The sequence below is a fragment of the Harpia harpyja genome, chromosome 4, assembly GCF_026419915.1.
Source record: "Harpia harpyja isolate bHarHar1 chromosome 4, bHarHar1 primary haplotype, whole genome shotgun sequence".
Taxonomy (NCBI): domain Eukaryota; kingdom Metazoa; phylum Chordata; class Aves; order Accipitriformes; family Accipitridae; genus Harpia; species Harpia harpyja.
Window position 1 is genome coordinate 50,045,527 of NC_068943.1, and position 15,602 is coordinate 50,061,128.

A 15,602-nucleotide genomic window follows, 5' to 3' on the forward strand; every position below is an offset into this window, starting at 1 on the left:
TGGCTCTCGGAAGCGGCGGGGGGGGGGGGGTGGTGCGGCTGCCGTGCAGTAAGCTCGAAACCGATTGGCTTTCGGACCGGCGGGTTAGTTTCGGTTCCGCAGCGCCAGCACGTCCCTGCGCCCCCTGGCCGAGCACCGCCGGCTACGGCAGCTGAGGAGGCTCAGGCGGCGCAGAGCGCGCGAACGCGGCGGCTCCGGGGCCTCCGGCGGGGCCCTGCTGAGAAGTCTGAGGTCAAAAGTGGCAGAAAAAGCTCCGTGGCGGCCCCTGGGTATGAGACGGCTTTAGAGCCGGCTCAGACCAAAATTTGGGGGACGCCAGCCCAAACGGGGCCCAGACTGAGGGAGAGGACACCTGCACCAGGGCTGCCACCTCCCTCCCACCATTGGTGCCTCAGGAGACTTTGTGGCACCTTTGTACCTGCGAGGCCTGGTCTGGCTGCCCCAGGCTCGGCAGCCAGCGCCTTCGGCCCAGTATTGCTACTGAGCGACAGCAGCCGCAAAAGCCTGGTGTGGAAAAGTTAGTACATGTTACACAGTCAAAAAATCAGGGCCCTTCCTTCAGGAGCATGGCTGAATGAGTCAGTGCCAGCATAAACTCACACTTGAAAGGAAAAATACATACATTTGGAATTAATTTGCCCAGAAGACCTTGTTCTGTGCCTCCTGTTTTCAAAACTATAACACCCCCCCACCCCATTTCAAAATGAAGAATTGTAATTAAGCCCCTTTTTAGTAATTAATCTTACAGCTGTATTAACCACAGATTCCATAGCAGGGTCTGGCAATTGGAGCATGGCAACAGCGTCAAGGGATTCACACCCAACTTCAAGGTCACACTCGTCTCAAGTAACTGAAGGGGTGACTCCATCACGCCGTTCCTCGCTTTTCTCCTTGGTAAGGCAAGAATAGTCATCCTTAGCACTTTTAAGCCAGGAATGTCAAAATATTTTTCAAAGTGCAAGAGGAGGGTTACAACAGTTGTTACTGCTTATCACAAAGGCTTGCCAGTTAAAATAGTTGTTGTGCTGTTACATGTTCAGAGCGCAACAGAATGTTACACTTACGGGACAGTGGTTTTGTTGATACATTAATTATTCCTCAGACAGATTATTGCTTACTTGTATAAAGCAAAAGAGATTAGTAATTACTTTGTTATTATCTATGTCTGTGAGCACGGCGGAACAGTCATGTGATCATGGAGATCTGATCACCCCAACAGTGAGATCTGTGCAGGATTAAATTAATACAAACGGTCACACTTCATCTTAAACTCATCTGTCATCTGGAGTTAACAATTTAAATTTGGGGGATATTTATTGAAAAAATTAACACCATTTATTACTAGTTTGTTTCTAATGCTATTTTGATATTGCTTGTTGTTTACTAATCTTTTCTGTCTACTTAACTGGATTTTTATGTTAAAGCTACATTTATAGAAAACAGATTCATTGGCTGGGAGAACAGTCCAAGTAATAATTTTTCTTCTGTGCCAACATGTTTCTTATCTTTTTGGCAAGACAGAAGAGAGAAATAAGATGAGTGATCCAGAAACTTAGGATTTGGGCTGGGCAAAAGGACCGTTAACTTTATCCAGATTCAGAATTCATTGGTGCAGTTTTATTTGGTACAAAAATATATTAGGTGGCAAAGCAAGAACGTTCACCATGTTTGCCTGAATTCGCATTTACTTTGCTGCTGACAAACAGGATTGTTTGGAAATATTTTTATGTCATTATTACTCATTAAAATTGCTATTCTCTAGCTCACAGCAAATAACTGTTCAAAGCTCTATACTGTTACAAAAAGGTATTTTATTTTATAGAAGTGATAAAGGCATGGTTGGAAGCATTCATATAATACAAGAGACATGAGCAACACAAATCTTGTCTTCTGTTAAGCACAGAAGGTGGTTACTTAGGGCTTTTAAAGCTTAAATTCAACTGGGCAAGCCAACATACTTAAAGCAGAGAATTACATGACAGAAATGACAAGCAAAGAAGAGACAGCAGGGTAGCATTTCATAGAGAATGAACACAAAGTGATATATGTACATTGAGGTTGAACAGACTGATGTTGCAGAATTTAGAAAGAAGCGTAACAAAGGTGTAGAGGAATATGTAAGGAGGACTTAGAAGTGATCTAGAAGCAAAGATCTTTCTAACAGGCGCTGTCCATTCACCACAAGGGACAAAACCATACAGAATTCATGTGAAAAGTGTTTTTCTTGAACACTTTTGCTGTCAACAGTAACCAGCATACAACAAACACTTTTGTGTTAGCTCCAAACATCTGACACTGTCTCAATAATTTCTGTGTAAAAGAAACGTGACATTCTGTCCTCCTGACTTCTGTCATCAGCAATATGACACAGTCATAACTTGTATTCTGACATTGTTCTGAGATCTTAGAGAAATGCCATAACTTCTAAACTCTTGAGAAGCAGCCATGCAAAATATATGCTTCGACTTTAAAAAAAGCCATTCATCCACATTACTTGTACCAAAGAATGAATTCTATAGCTGAGATTATGTATGGTTGTAAAAAAAGTCCAGAATAAACACAAAAAAACGATGCTTTAAAAAAATAATTAACCTTGTTATTTTTTTCCATTTGAACATGCATTAGAAGAGTTAAACAGTTCAGAAACAGCAGCGAGCATTGAAAACAGATCTTTTGACTTAAACCAAAATTATTAGATAGCTTTTTCCACACTCACCAAAATGAGAAGCCTTAAGTGTATGCCCTTCATAACTGTCATGGGCTAACATGTTATGGCCATACCACTGTAACAGAAAAAGGATACAAGAACTCAGATTAACTGCAAGATACTACGCAGCAAACAAAATTAATGTTTAACCTCATGAAAAAGCAAAATTTTATTCATTTATTTAGCAAGATTTGCACTTTCTCTCTCTCTTCATTAGATTTTTTCTCCGGTATTTTTTCCGCCCAGATCCATATTCAGTTTAATGGTATATAATAGTAAGAAACACCACCCAAGAACATACGTCACTTTCATTTCCCCATTCATGTTTCCCCTATCTAGTTTGGAATTAGGATAAGAGATATTTTTCTTCCAAACTTCTGCTTATGCACAGCAGATGCCAGTAAACTGAGAATAAACCTGTTTTGCACTGGAACTTCAAAACTACAGCTCATGAACCACCCACTAACATTTCAGTAGGCAAAAAATACTGAAAAGGTCTTTTTACAGTCCTGTTTAACACAGATGCTTGATCTTTTTGTACTATACAACACCACAATCTGCATGTACACCACCATGCTGACGAGATCACTTTCTGCAATTAACCTCTGCAAATACTCTTATTCAGGTCTCACCTAGGGAGATCGTGCTTTACTGACTATATTTCCCATTATATTGTCTTCCTAAACCAAGACTGAATGTGGCAAATAGATGGTCCATGCACCACGCTCTCAAGACCAGCACATTTGGACTCCTCATCAAGAGAAATAACGAGCTCCAGAGCCAAGGGACCTCTGCTGTGAACGCCCTACCCACAGATGTTTAGCAATCATAAATAAGGGCTAATCTCAGCTCTGGTGACAGCACATGTGGAGATAGAGTTCTCTTTGCTATTTTATTGAAAATGTATCCATCCAAAGTCCTACAGGCATGCTGAAAATTCTAATTAAAATTTGTATGCATACTCCTTGGAACAATGTCTAGGACTAAAACCCCTCCCAACATCTTTCTCTACCCAGAAATCAGAGATCACCCAAGCAGGCTTTTCTCTCCCAGTAGCCTTGAGGTTGGGTTAGCCAGGCTACCCTCATAGCATACCCCACAGAGAGGGAGCCTGGAGGTCAAAATCTCTTTCTGTGGGGGAGGTTGTTCCCATTGTGCTGCAATATGAGGCACATTCCCCCAGAACAGCTCTCCCAACTGCCACCAGACCATTTGCCTATGTTTCTGTCTCAGTAGCTGCAGCTGCCACTTTTTACCTCATTTCTTGCCCTGTTCAGAAGAGCACCAACCGTACGCATTCTGTTTCCACTGGCTATGGATTTGTGCTTACCTGGCAAAGTTATTCCACTTGAAAGCAAGAGGAATCAGTTGGAAATTAAAAAACAACAACAAACCCAAAACAAGCAACAACAACAAAGTCAAGACCAGTGTAGATACCTGCAGCTATTCAGCATAAAAAGCTTGAGTTTGCCAAGAATTTTGAGAGTCCATCCTTAGTATCTCTTTTTTGTAAAATGGGATTTCAGCCTAGAGAACTATTTGCTGTATTTGAAAATTTCACTTCCATAATAATGTACTAATGCAAATTTCTTAAAAAACATTACATTTCTTCTTCAGAAAGCTTTGCTCTAACCATTTCAAAGTCTCCCAAGTCATACAAAGCCTGTGAGTTTCTCCTGGGAGACACTTGCTCAGAGGAACAGTGTTAAGAAAAACACTGAATTCACCACGTGCCTTCTGCTCTTTGAAACACCCAAATAGCTTGGATGTGTACATGTAAGCTTCTGTGGAAAGCATTGAGTAAATATATCTACTTGATTTCTATAGTTTTAATATGCTTTAGATCATTAGTCAAGCTTACAGGAGACCAGCAGTAGTTTTTGAGCCTTTTCTAGCAGCCTCTGCCACACTGAAATGAAGATGTTTAATATCTGTAATGACATTACTCCATCTTCTTATGCTGTATAAGTCTTACTGATATTTATCCCATGGTAGTTATTAAAAAGTAGGCATTTCTTTCAGCAGCAGCTTAAGCAGCTCCCTTTTGGCCTGTCTATGCCCCATCCTCTCCCGCTTACCGGGTGTGCTGGTGCAACTTGTGGGATAGCAGCAGCAAACTCAACTACCTTAAAGTTTCCCAAGTGTGGGGGGAATTAGTTATGATCCACTCAGTCTTAAGCCACTTATTTGTTTTGGCCAGGATACATCTGTAGTTGATCACTCAATTCTATCCATAGCCCACTCCCCATTCTGCAGCTAAATAAATGTCTCATTTAAAGTGCTGCCTCCCTGGTAGAGAGAAAAAACAAAAAAAACTTGTAAAAAAAGTGATATGTACCTATTTTAAGTGAACGGTAAGCATATTATCAACTTCCATAACAAGAGACAGCTACCATTTTGCATACACTCTTCCACTGGATAGCTTCTTATGGCTCTGCTTTCTCCTGGGCTTAAGTTTATATGCTACTTTATACTGTAAGATTAAATTGAGCTCCTTAAATAGTTTTTGCATGAAGTTATATGTACTTATTTTATTTTTTTAAATTTTGGGGGGGGAAGTGGAACCTATTGCACAAACTTGGCTACCTGAAAGCAACTCATGGGGAACGACAAAGAGAGCACTTAAAATAATAAAAAAAAAAAATTCCGACAGTGATTTATTTTCCCCTTTTTTTGCCATCATTACAGATAAGGACAATGGTGGTAAGAGATTGTGCCTGTTGCTGTTCCAGTAAAGTTTCTCAGTAGCGTTCCAGCCATACCACTATGCCCAGGTATGATACCTCAATCTGCTGATTTCATTACAAGCTATGAAGAACAATTATGGAATGTGACTAGGACCAGCATTAAGTAGCTCTGGGAGCCTGCTCATATGCCACACCTGAGCAAGTAACTTTTTTTGAACTGGTAAACTTGTTTTAGCAGGATGCATAGCTCTTATCCTAACTTTCTAAAGAAGTCTTAGGAGTATACATTGAAATAGCATGATTTTAAAACTTTTTTTCTCTTTTACTTAGTCTTCTCTCCCTATTTTTGTCATGTTTAGCTCTACTTTAATTCCCTGCCATATCTCTTGTGATAGCTTTCAGATGCTGCTAGATTTCCTTAGCTTGTATTAGCTGTAATGATTACTTGAGTAAATCTCACTGTTTTCTTCAGAAAACTCGTTTGGATGAACTTAATAATCAAACCTTTTGTGGCAGGTGGATGTAATCTTCTATTTGAATGAGGGATTTCAGAGTAAAAGTAAGAAGGTGGGCTGATGGCATTAAACAAGCTACCCAGCCACAGCTATCTGACTCCTGACTTGCATTATCTTGGTGGAGCACCTGTGTCTCATCCTATTTTAGGGTAGCACCAGTCCTCCTTCTCTTCTTTCCTGAGTACTTGTGGGCTACATGTTGCCCTACTCCCTGGGCAGGAAGGAGGTGTGATGCAGTAGTACTGCGTGTGCCTTGTTTATGGGAATGAAGGTTAGATTCAAGCAGAGGATGTAGGTGACTAAATTTAAAGTCTGTGATCGTCCCAAGCATTGCTGGCCTGCTGAGTAAGTTGGAGATGTCTACAACCAAGTATTTCTCTTAGGCAAGTGCTTGAACCCATATGAAGCAGCTGCAGATGCAAATCCCCTTTTCCCAAACCAATGCTGTGATTTCTGAAGTGAGTTGGGGGGGGTAGCACCCTATAAAGTACAAGTAAGGCAGAGGATTGAACAGTTGTCAGAGGAAATTTTTTTTTTTTTCTTTAGGAAAGCTATTTGGATATGATAGTAATCAAACTGTGTGTGTATGTATATATATAACTTATGTGTTTACATACAGTCTGTCATACCCACTGTGTAATAGATACATACAGTCTATCATACTTTTTTCTTTTGAGTAATAATCTTCCAAGATATTTCAGTTATGATTTTTATTGCTGTGAAATCTAAAATTAGTGAAAGACTTCAGGAAAACAGTTGCTATTTTTTTTCCTGGTTGTGTTAGAAAACAACACAGACAAACCAACAAAGACAAGACAGGCTCCTCACTTGAACAAGTGGAGTCAACCCCTTCATGTTTGCCTGGGCTCTTTTGTGTCCTATTGTATTAAGTGGAGAATAAAACGGTCTTAATGTTCAGCAAACTGTTTTCAACCAAGGTGTTCTGCTGGTGTATGGGATGTAATGTGTCTCCAACAAGTCAGCTTTAAGATATGCTTTATGTGAAAAAAAGACTGGGAAACTGGGTCTTTTGCAGTCTTCTGGCAGGTTAAAAATGAGCTCAGCAGATACGTAGGGGGGGAGCAGTCTTTAAAACTGAGGGTCTCTAGTGAAAGCTTGTATATTCAGATGCAGGGACTTTGTAGCTGTGCACAGGCTTTGACTAAAACATGTTAATGTGAGCTTGCAAGAGCAGTTTTGCACGGTGATGGGGGGGGTGCCTGTCTGCTGCTAAAAGAAATTATTATATATGCTCATAGAAAACCCTCTATATTACTTGGAAGTAAAGACATGGTTTGTAATTCTTCTTTCCGGAAACTTTAATGTCCTTGGCCAGGTACTGAAGTAGAGCTGTGATGGTTTCTGGGAGCTGTGGATTTGGGTCCTTTGGCTGTTGAAACCACCTTAATTCACTTAATCTGATGGCTTAAGTCCAGGTTCTTCTGAAACCATTATCTGCACATGCTGCAAGATAGTATTAATATGTATTTGCATCCCCTTTTTAAAGCAAAATTATTCCCTGTAACGAAGTCTGTCCTCTCAAAAGAGTTACCTTCATATTTTATGCCAGTTTTTATTGAGCTGCTTTCTCTTTCACCAGCTCCCCTGGAAACAGGAATATTTCAGGCCAGTGGTTGGGACAGGTGGTGGTACCATATGGGGGTCCTGTTTATATACATGTGTATTTACTTACTACATATTTATTTGTATACATGTGTGTTTACTTACTAAATACATAGGCCTGTTTGCAGAATCTCAAATGCTACCCCAAATATTTCTTTTAAGTATTTGTTTAGTGTCTTTGAGGTAAACATCCTTTTTGAAGTGGTAAGTATGCTTTGGTGGTGGGTATTGAGCTGGGGCTGAGGCTTGTGCTGGGGAGCTGGGGGATGCTCATGGGGTCAGGCAGAGGAAAGGGATGAGTAGATGGGCCTGAAACACTTGGTTCTTATTTGTTGTGTGGTCATAAATAAGGGCATTTGGGTTGGAAAAAGGAGGAATGTCATGAAGTGGGGGGAAATTTGTAGTAATTTGTAAAGGCTGGATGAGTGCCACTAGGTGTAAATGAGTGTGGGAGGGTGGTCCCATTTAGCTGAGGCAGCAGCTGGTGTGGTTGGAGAAACAATATTGAGGGAAAGAGTCTTTAATAAAAGAACACCCTGCAAGCAGGAGTAAGGGAGCATCTACCAAAGCAGTGCAGCTGTGTCCCTGTATGTCTCAGGCAGTGACATTGTTAATGTTTGGAAGTCCCTTTCTCTTGTTATCCTAAATCCTGGCTGAGAGAATGCCTTGCAGAGCTCAGTAAAAGGCTTTAAAAGTCACCTCTTCTGAGAACAAAGTTTCTCTTCCCTTAAGATGTGTCACTTAATCATCTTTAGCTTCACCAGAAAAATCAGAGGGATGAGCAACTACAGTGAGAGTTACTGCTTTTAAACAGTTCACTGGATAACTGTGTTTCTTCCGGAGCAGTGTCAAACATCACATTTTCATCCTGGAGACTATCCCTTGTGCTATGTATCTCTGCTGGGGTCTTGAAGAAATTGAGAATACCCTGCCCACATTTGTAGCAAGCTCCCCAGACAGAGGAAGACCCTAAAAATGAGTTATTTCGCGCATCTTTCTCTGTTTAATCTTCTGCCATACGATGGCACTGGTTAGCTGACCAAGGGATATGGTTCTCCTGTTGCAGTCCAAGCTGGGTTCCGGCTATTTTATGGTGATGCCCGCAGAGTGCAGCTTCTGCTCACGGAACTCCTCCACAGCTTGCTTGGAAACATCAGAAGATTGAATATTTGTGGAACAATAGAAAACAACAGTTTTTTTTTCATTACATGTTACTTCATAGCTCTCTAATCCTTGAGATAAATTCCCAGCTCAGCTCTTCATTGTGATCAGATGAAATATGGGCAATTTTTAACTTGTGGGGATGAATGAGTGGCACAGAAAATAATTTTTGTTTAATTTGAAGTGAAAGGGAAAATCTACACAAATGGTAAATTTTACAAAATTTATGAGAGACAGTGCTCTCCCCTTTGTGCATGCAATGGGAGTGAAGAGTGGCTGAAGAGCCACTAAGTCCATGGTTTAAAAAGGAGGACCTAGGGGTGTGATTTTAAACCTTTTCAGGCATTTACATAAAATCTGAGCATTCAGTGCTGTATTCTTAACAAAACAGCCAGAATTTAACAAATAAATGCAAAAGCACTCTGTCTGTATGGGATAACTTTAGATACCTGTTTTCGAAACTCAGTTAGCACCACTTCTAACACTACAAATTACTTTTGTGATGTGTATCTTGAGTTAGTTTAAAAAGAAATGTAAGTGAACATCATGTGTAATGCACAAAGCTTCCAGATGTTTGTGCTCATTTACTGTCAATTCAGTTTTTCAGTGCCCAAGTTAAAATGATTTGTACTCTGGCAACCTTTCCCCAAAAATCCCACCTGAGGGCTGAGCACTGCTTGGGGCTCTTCTCTGTACCAACTTATGAAGCCATGCAGACTGTTGTTGGCTGTCAAGAGCCAAAGGTCTGATTTTAAATGATTATGATAGAAATTATGATAAATACCAGGGAATACAAATAGGTCTGAAATGACCTGAGGCCCTGAATTACTTGCCCAGGGCTGAAAACTGAGCAAATGACAGTGACAGATTGACGGTGGGCATCCTTTCGGGAGGGTGGTTTCTAAAACAAAGCAAAGACCCTTGTTTGATTGGCAAGTAGCTGTCTGATCCAGCATGTAATGCAAAGAAAAGGCATGTAAAATAAATATATTTTTAAATGCATTTTAAAAAAACCCAATTATTGTCTGGCATTTTCTTGTGTGGTAACCTGTAAGATAGTGGGACTACACTCACTATTGCCTTAAATCTTTGACAAATTTTAAAGGAATTATGACTTTAAGGCCTGATGTATTTCCTTTATTGCTTTCCTATTTCTGTCAGGGAGAAACATGAGCTGTCTCTTGCTGTCATGTGAGGATGCATTTGCCCGATTAAAATCCCTTTGGCCACTGCTCTGCTTGGGAGTGTGGCTGTGGGTTTGGGGTCTGCCTCTGTCCTGCAGCACCTTGTGGGGCTGTTGCCTGTTTTAGGGCAAGACAATGGTGAAAGGCTTTGTGTTGGGGATTAGCGTACCAAATGGATGAGTAAAAGAGGTGGTAATTAAACGAGATGATGAGATGAAGGCAGCAATAAGGATTGATGACATGGCTCAAGCTGGTAATGAAGCATGGGGTGAAGATGAGTGATTTGAAGGCAAAATGTGATTGATCTGTGTTGTGTCAGGTGATGGCACAAAAACAGTCTAAAAGGTGAATTTGGAACTCTTCAAATCCTTTGAAAAGCTAGTTATGATTATTTAGCTGTGGATGTGATGTTTTGAAATAGTTATTTAATGATTACTGAGGCTTTCACGTTGGATCTGTTTTCTTTTAACTGAGTTTTTTAATTTTAAAAAGCATTTTCAAGTAAGAGAAGAAAAAGACAAGACAGTGATTAATAGGCCCTCTAACAAAGAGCAAAGCTCTGGAGGCCTCAAAGTTGCTGGTGGTGCCATGCGGAAAGACCCTGGTAGTCTCAGAGAAAGACAGGAGGACGTAATGTAAAAATCAGAAAAAAGACAGGAGATGATCGCTTGCCTACAACTTGTCAATAATTAAAACATCTTAACCATTGAAGCCTTTTGATTTTTGCTGTCTATGAAACTCAAGGAAAAAGTCTTCGAAACTTTGTCAAAAGTTGGATGTTGACAGTCTGAATTTGCAGCAGTGCTGTGAGTATTGTGGATGGCATGCTTGAAATAAAGCAGCAGCCTTACAGCTCAGAATCCTACAGATTGTATCTGTTCCGTTTCTTTCCCCTTTGGCATGATGGTTTGCATTTTTCTCTTTAATTTCAAAGCAAAACTATAAATAGGAGTTGGGAACTGTGTGGATGTGGTGATTGATATGGGTTTTGTTTGCTGTTCTCACCCACTCGCCTTATAAAGGAGGTCTAAGCTTAAATTAAGAGTTAATGATCGAGCAGTTTGTCAACCCATGCCATGTCCTTGATCTGTTTCCAGCATGTTGGCTCCATCCTCTTGCTGTGACAAATGTCATTGATTTTGGCAGGGCTGGGTCGAGCCCTTTGTACAGAGCTTTCAAATTTTACAATGAGCACAAATATGATAGACTCGAACTTATTTCTTCAAAATGACTCCTTGGAATCCCTAAATGTTTACATTAATTTGGGGGTTTTGCTTAGGAGAAAAAAAAATTAAAACAATCTGTGTTATCTTTTGGGGCATGTAATAAGAGCTACACCTTGATACAGGTCCTTCTGATCAGAGGAGATAGCACATATTCCTATAAAATGAAGGATGAAAAAGGCAATAAAAAGTTTCTAAGGCTGATAAAAATATGATTTATAGTCAGGACCCAGTTATAAATCCCATCAACACTTACTATAGTTATACTTGCACATTGCTGCATTGTTGAAAGAAAGGTTGGTAAAGGAATTAAGTATATGGTGTTTAACTCATAGTTACTTACACAAGTTGCAACTAGCTTGAAAAATGCCAGCATTGTTAGTAAAAGTGGTAATAGAATAGTGATACATGTTAATAGCCATAAGGGTATCTGCCATTTAAAACTGAGTATAGTTAACCGTGTTTTGGGACCTGAAATGTGTAGAAGAACATAAAAATTTTTAATAGGGTAATAGCAGCTGCAGAAGTCAAAGTAGTAGAGGAAGGGGGAATACTTCAGCTCATGATGGCTGGCACTTGCTCCGCAGCTGATAACAGTTCAGTGATTCAACTTCAGCCTTTGATTTATCTCATTTAACTTCACACTGTGTGTTTGCCCTTGAGCTCTTTTCAGGTGTTGCCATGTCCTAAGAGCATCCCAACCCCCCCAATTTAACCTTTTAAAGTTATTTATAACTCTGTGTAGTGGCTGTAAAGAGCATCTAAAGGAAAACCAGGAGTTTCTCTGTGGTACGCTCTGATTTTTAACTCTGCATCACCCGACTGATCTTTATCAACAATGCTCAGCATATTGTTCCCGGGATGGGCGATACTCTATCCCTCTACCTTTGGCTTCAGGGATTACACCCCAGTTCTGAAAAAAACCACCTATTGTTAAAGAATTTTTAATTGTTATTGCTGTTTTCAAGATACTAAAACTATTGTGGATGTACAGGCATGTATAAACACATGAACTCAGGGCAGCAATATCCAGTGTATCATGTTAGCTATGTATTCTTGTTTACTTAATTTTCTTTCAGTGATTTTTTTTTTCCTTTAGTATTATACTTATTTTTTCCAATTCCAAGCAGTTGTTGGGTAGTTTCTATTTGCAAAATCCTCAGATGTAATTCTGCCCCTTCCATGATCAACAAACAAGATGTCATCTGGAAATCTCGTATTTTCTTCCTGAACCTGCTTTGGTCTGATACTTTTACTTTTGAAAGGAGTAGTTGTAAAAGTATGCTAAAAAGAACTTTACCTTGCTTTATCAAAAGCTCATGCCATGTAGACCCATCTCCTGGTTGTGTAGTTTATAGCCTGGCTGTTATTGTTACGCACTCGCATCACCCATGCGTGCATGTGAGCTTCCCTGCAGGAGTGACACTGGGAGCTTCGGGTTTTGTCGCCAAGTGTGCAAAAGGAAATGTAAAAAATCCAGGTTACGTCTGTAATCTTGCCTTTGTGGGTATGTGCTGTGTTATAGGCTTTAATTGCAGGGCTGCAAAATGTTTCTCAAATGCACTATAATCAGCATTTTCTAAAACCTTAGTTGCATGAGTTTCATCTGGGGTTTTTTTGAGCTGTTTTACTTTCTGCAGACCGTGCTGAGGCTATGACACCTGCCTGGCAGTGGTGCATGGTCAGCTGTACTTGCACAGCAATTTAGCAACTTCCACATATAACAGTGGTACAGTGCAAGATGCTGATGGGCACCAGCAAACACACAGCCTCTAAGGAGGCTGTGTAAAAAAAACGATGCAAAGAAAATCCTCTTTTCCCTCTGCTTTGTGCTCTGAAAAGGGGTTTGACTTGCCATGCCACAAGATTTTGAGGCTAGGGCTGATTTTTTTGTCCCTGGGAAGGATTTAAAGCCTCCATGAGGCTGTAAGCCTCTTGCCCTGAGCGGCTGAGCTGGAATGAAACCGAATTTCTTGGCTGACTCTGCAGGGTTTGGGGATTGTTGGCCTCTGCAGTGGAATCCCTGGCCAGGGCTGGCCCTAAACACCAGTGGCTCCTGTGGCTTGCTTACATGCAGGAGGGAATATGCTTTTGAGGATTGCAGTAGAATACTGCTAAGGGTGCATTTCTGACAATCTGGGGTCTCTGTTCAGCACCTGCCTTTTACTGGGTGGGTGTTGGTTAATGCTTCCTGGATGGGATTTCCCTTCCGTGACCAGGCAGCTGGTGATGGCACCTCCTAGCCTGACCCTTGTAGCTTGGCAGGACACATGCTGCAATCCCAAAATGCCTGAGGGGACGTATGTGTCCCCTGACTTTTGTTGCTGATAGCAGAGGGATGGGATGGGGCACCCTGTGTGCCTGGTTGTGCTGGTTTTGGCTGGGATAAGAGTTTGGTCTCAGTGCTGAGCAAATGTCAGAGCAAAGGCTTGCACAGATTTATTCTTGTTCAGGAAAATGTGCGAATCTTGGTTACAAAATTAGGAGCACAGATGTTAGGGAAAGAAGGAAAATGATTAGTGCACACACTTGCACCGTAACTGTGCCTCCAAATTGAGTTAATTATGGATACACTTCCTCAGCCCTCCTGTTCCCCACAGATTTTCCTGTACCAAATGAAAAAGTGCATCTTGTTCCTATTGTCTGAGTTAGGTGGAGTAAAACCTGCCCTAAATAATACTGTGGGGAAAAGTTTCAGTTGTGATGAGCTTTGCCATGTAACATCGTAAAACTCAGTTATCACAATTAAGTTTGCTTTAGATTTTTGTGCGTTTTATTGGATATTTTATTCAGTTGATTTACTTAAGTGGAGTTCCTCAGTGTGGAGTTTTAACGTTCCTGTTTTCACCAGCCTTCTAAAAAAGCTTCAGCCGGTATCTTGATTTCCGAGAGTTTTACAAAAATGCAAGGAACAATGCTCTTTTTCTTATTTCATGATGAAGACGCTTGGAGATGTGAGTGAACTAGTGATCTGTATAATTACAGTACAGGTGACATGCAAACATTTTGCAAACTATTCCTCACCAGTTGCTGTAAAGCCAGTGCTTTCTGCCTTGCTGGTCCAGAGACATGAGCATAGACTCTTTTCATGGAGGAATTGATTACAGTTGCAAAATTTTCTTGTAAAATTTTTTTCCTTGTAAATATATTCTTTCCACCAAGCCAGTGCTGATTCAGTTATAAATGTTTTTGCGTTTGGAGGAAACTTTTTCCATGTTATGGCTAGACAACAGCCTTTCTTGCGGATCCCAGACCTGGTCTGATACAAACTGATTGTACAGGAAAAATCTGTGTCTAACTGTTGCCATCTTCATGATTTTTGGTCTCCAATCTTTGTTGTCTCTGGATCATGGCAAACAGATGGTGTTCAAGTTTTATTTGAATATCTGACTACATTGGAAATGAGGCAAAATGAATTCAGCCATCACTAATAAGAATAATGCCAAACACTCAGGAAGTTTCTTTCCTCCCCTGCTTTTCCATAGTCTTGTTTATAACTTACTTTCTTACACAATTGTGTTTCGTCTGAATGGTTTAACCAATGGCTTTGGAGATGCTCCTGCAAAATTTTTTTGGTGTTTTGTGAGCTGAATCACAATGATCATGGTTACTGTGCACACAAGTGTCCCTTTAGATCTGTCCATCTTGTTGCATACAGAAATGTACAGAAATTGGATTTAATGCAGAAAACCACATGTCCATAAAATAGAGTTACTGTTCTGGCTAGGTAAATGCAGCATTTTAATTTTATTTATAATTTGAGCCCAACCAGTTGTGTTAGTAACTGTTTTCCTCTCAGCAGTAACCAGCAACAACCGCAGGCATTGAGCTTTATAGTTAATCTAGTTTTTGGAAAAATTGTTTAGCAATTAACGCTAATAGCTGGCTGATACTTGCATAGGATCCAAGTTCAACTGTACATTTGCCTTTCACAGAGCAGACTTGCAAACAAGATCTGGCACCCAAACAGGCCTGTGCTAGACTGAAATTATTCATGTGTAGTCAGATAAGTAAACAAATAAGGAATTCGGAGACCTTTTAGATTATTAAATTTTTTTTTCATTTGGTATCTGCCTCTTTAACTTGGAGCTGCCCAGGATGGTCTTGAAATTAAGCTTTTAGGCTTAAAAGCTCATTTATTTGTTTCTAGGATATGTTACTGGTACTTGTAATAAACTAATGGGATTTAATAAACCCAGAACAGTCTCAAAATTGGGAAACTATTCTTCAGTATGATGGACATATCTAAGCAAACAGGTCCTATGCACTTTGCTATCAGGTTCATGCCCCTGCAGAGTTGAGCTGTATGGCACTGATGGCTCAGTTCTGCTCTTCAGTGAAATATTATTTCCTTGAATTACCCCTTTGATGTTTTAAAGGCCCAGAAAAGGTGTGTGAGCCCTTAAATGGGAACGAACGCCTTTGCAAGGGTGACGTGAGGTGAAAAGGAGAAATGGCAGTACACGGGCTGCACCGGCTCCTGAGCTGCAGAGCATAGAAAA

The 15,602-nt window shown here is 40.4% G+C and overlaps 1 long non-coding RNA gene across 1 annotated transcript; it reads left to right on the plus strand.

The window, feature by feature from the left end:
- Positions 1 to 135: 135 nt before the first annotated feature.
- Positions 136 to 5,088, plus strand: LOC128141133 (uncharacterized). The gene is made up of 3 exons (XR_008234921.1): positions 136 to 231; positions 773 to 894; positions 3,398 to 5,088. It is a non-coding gene; the product is annotated as an uncharacterized LOC128141133 (long non-coding RNA).
- Positions 5,089 to 15,602: the final 10,514 nt, after the last annotated feature.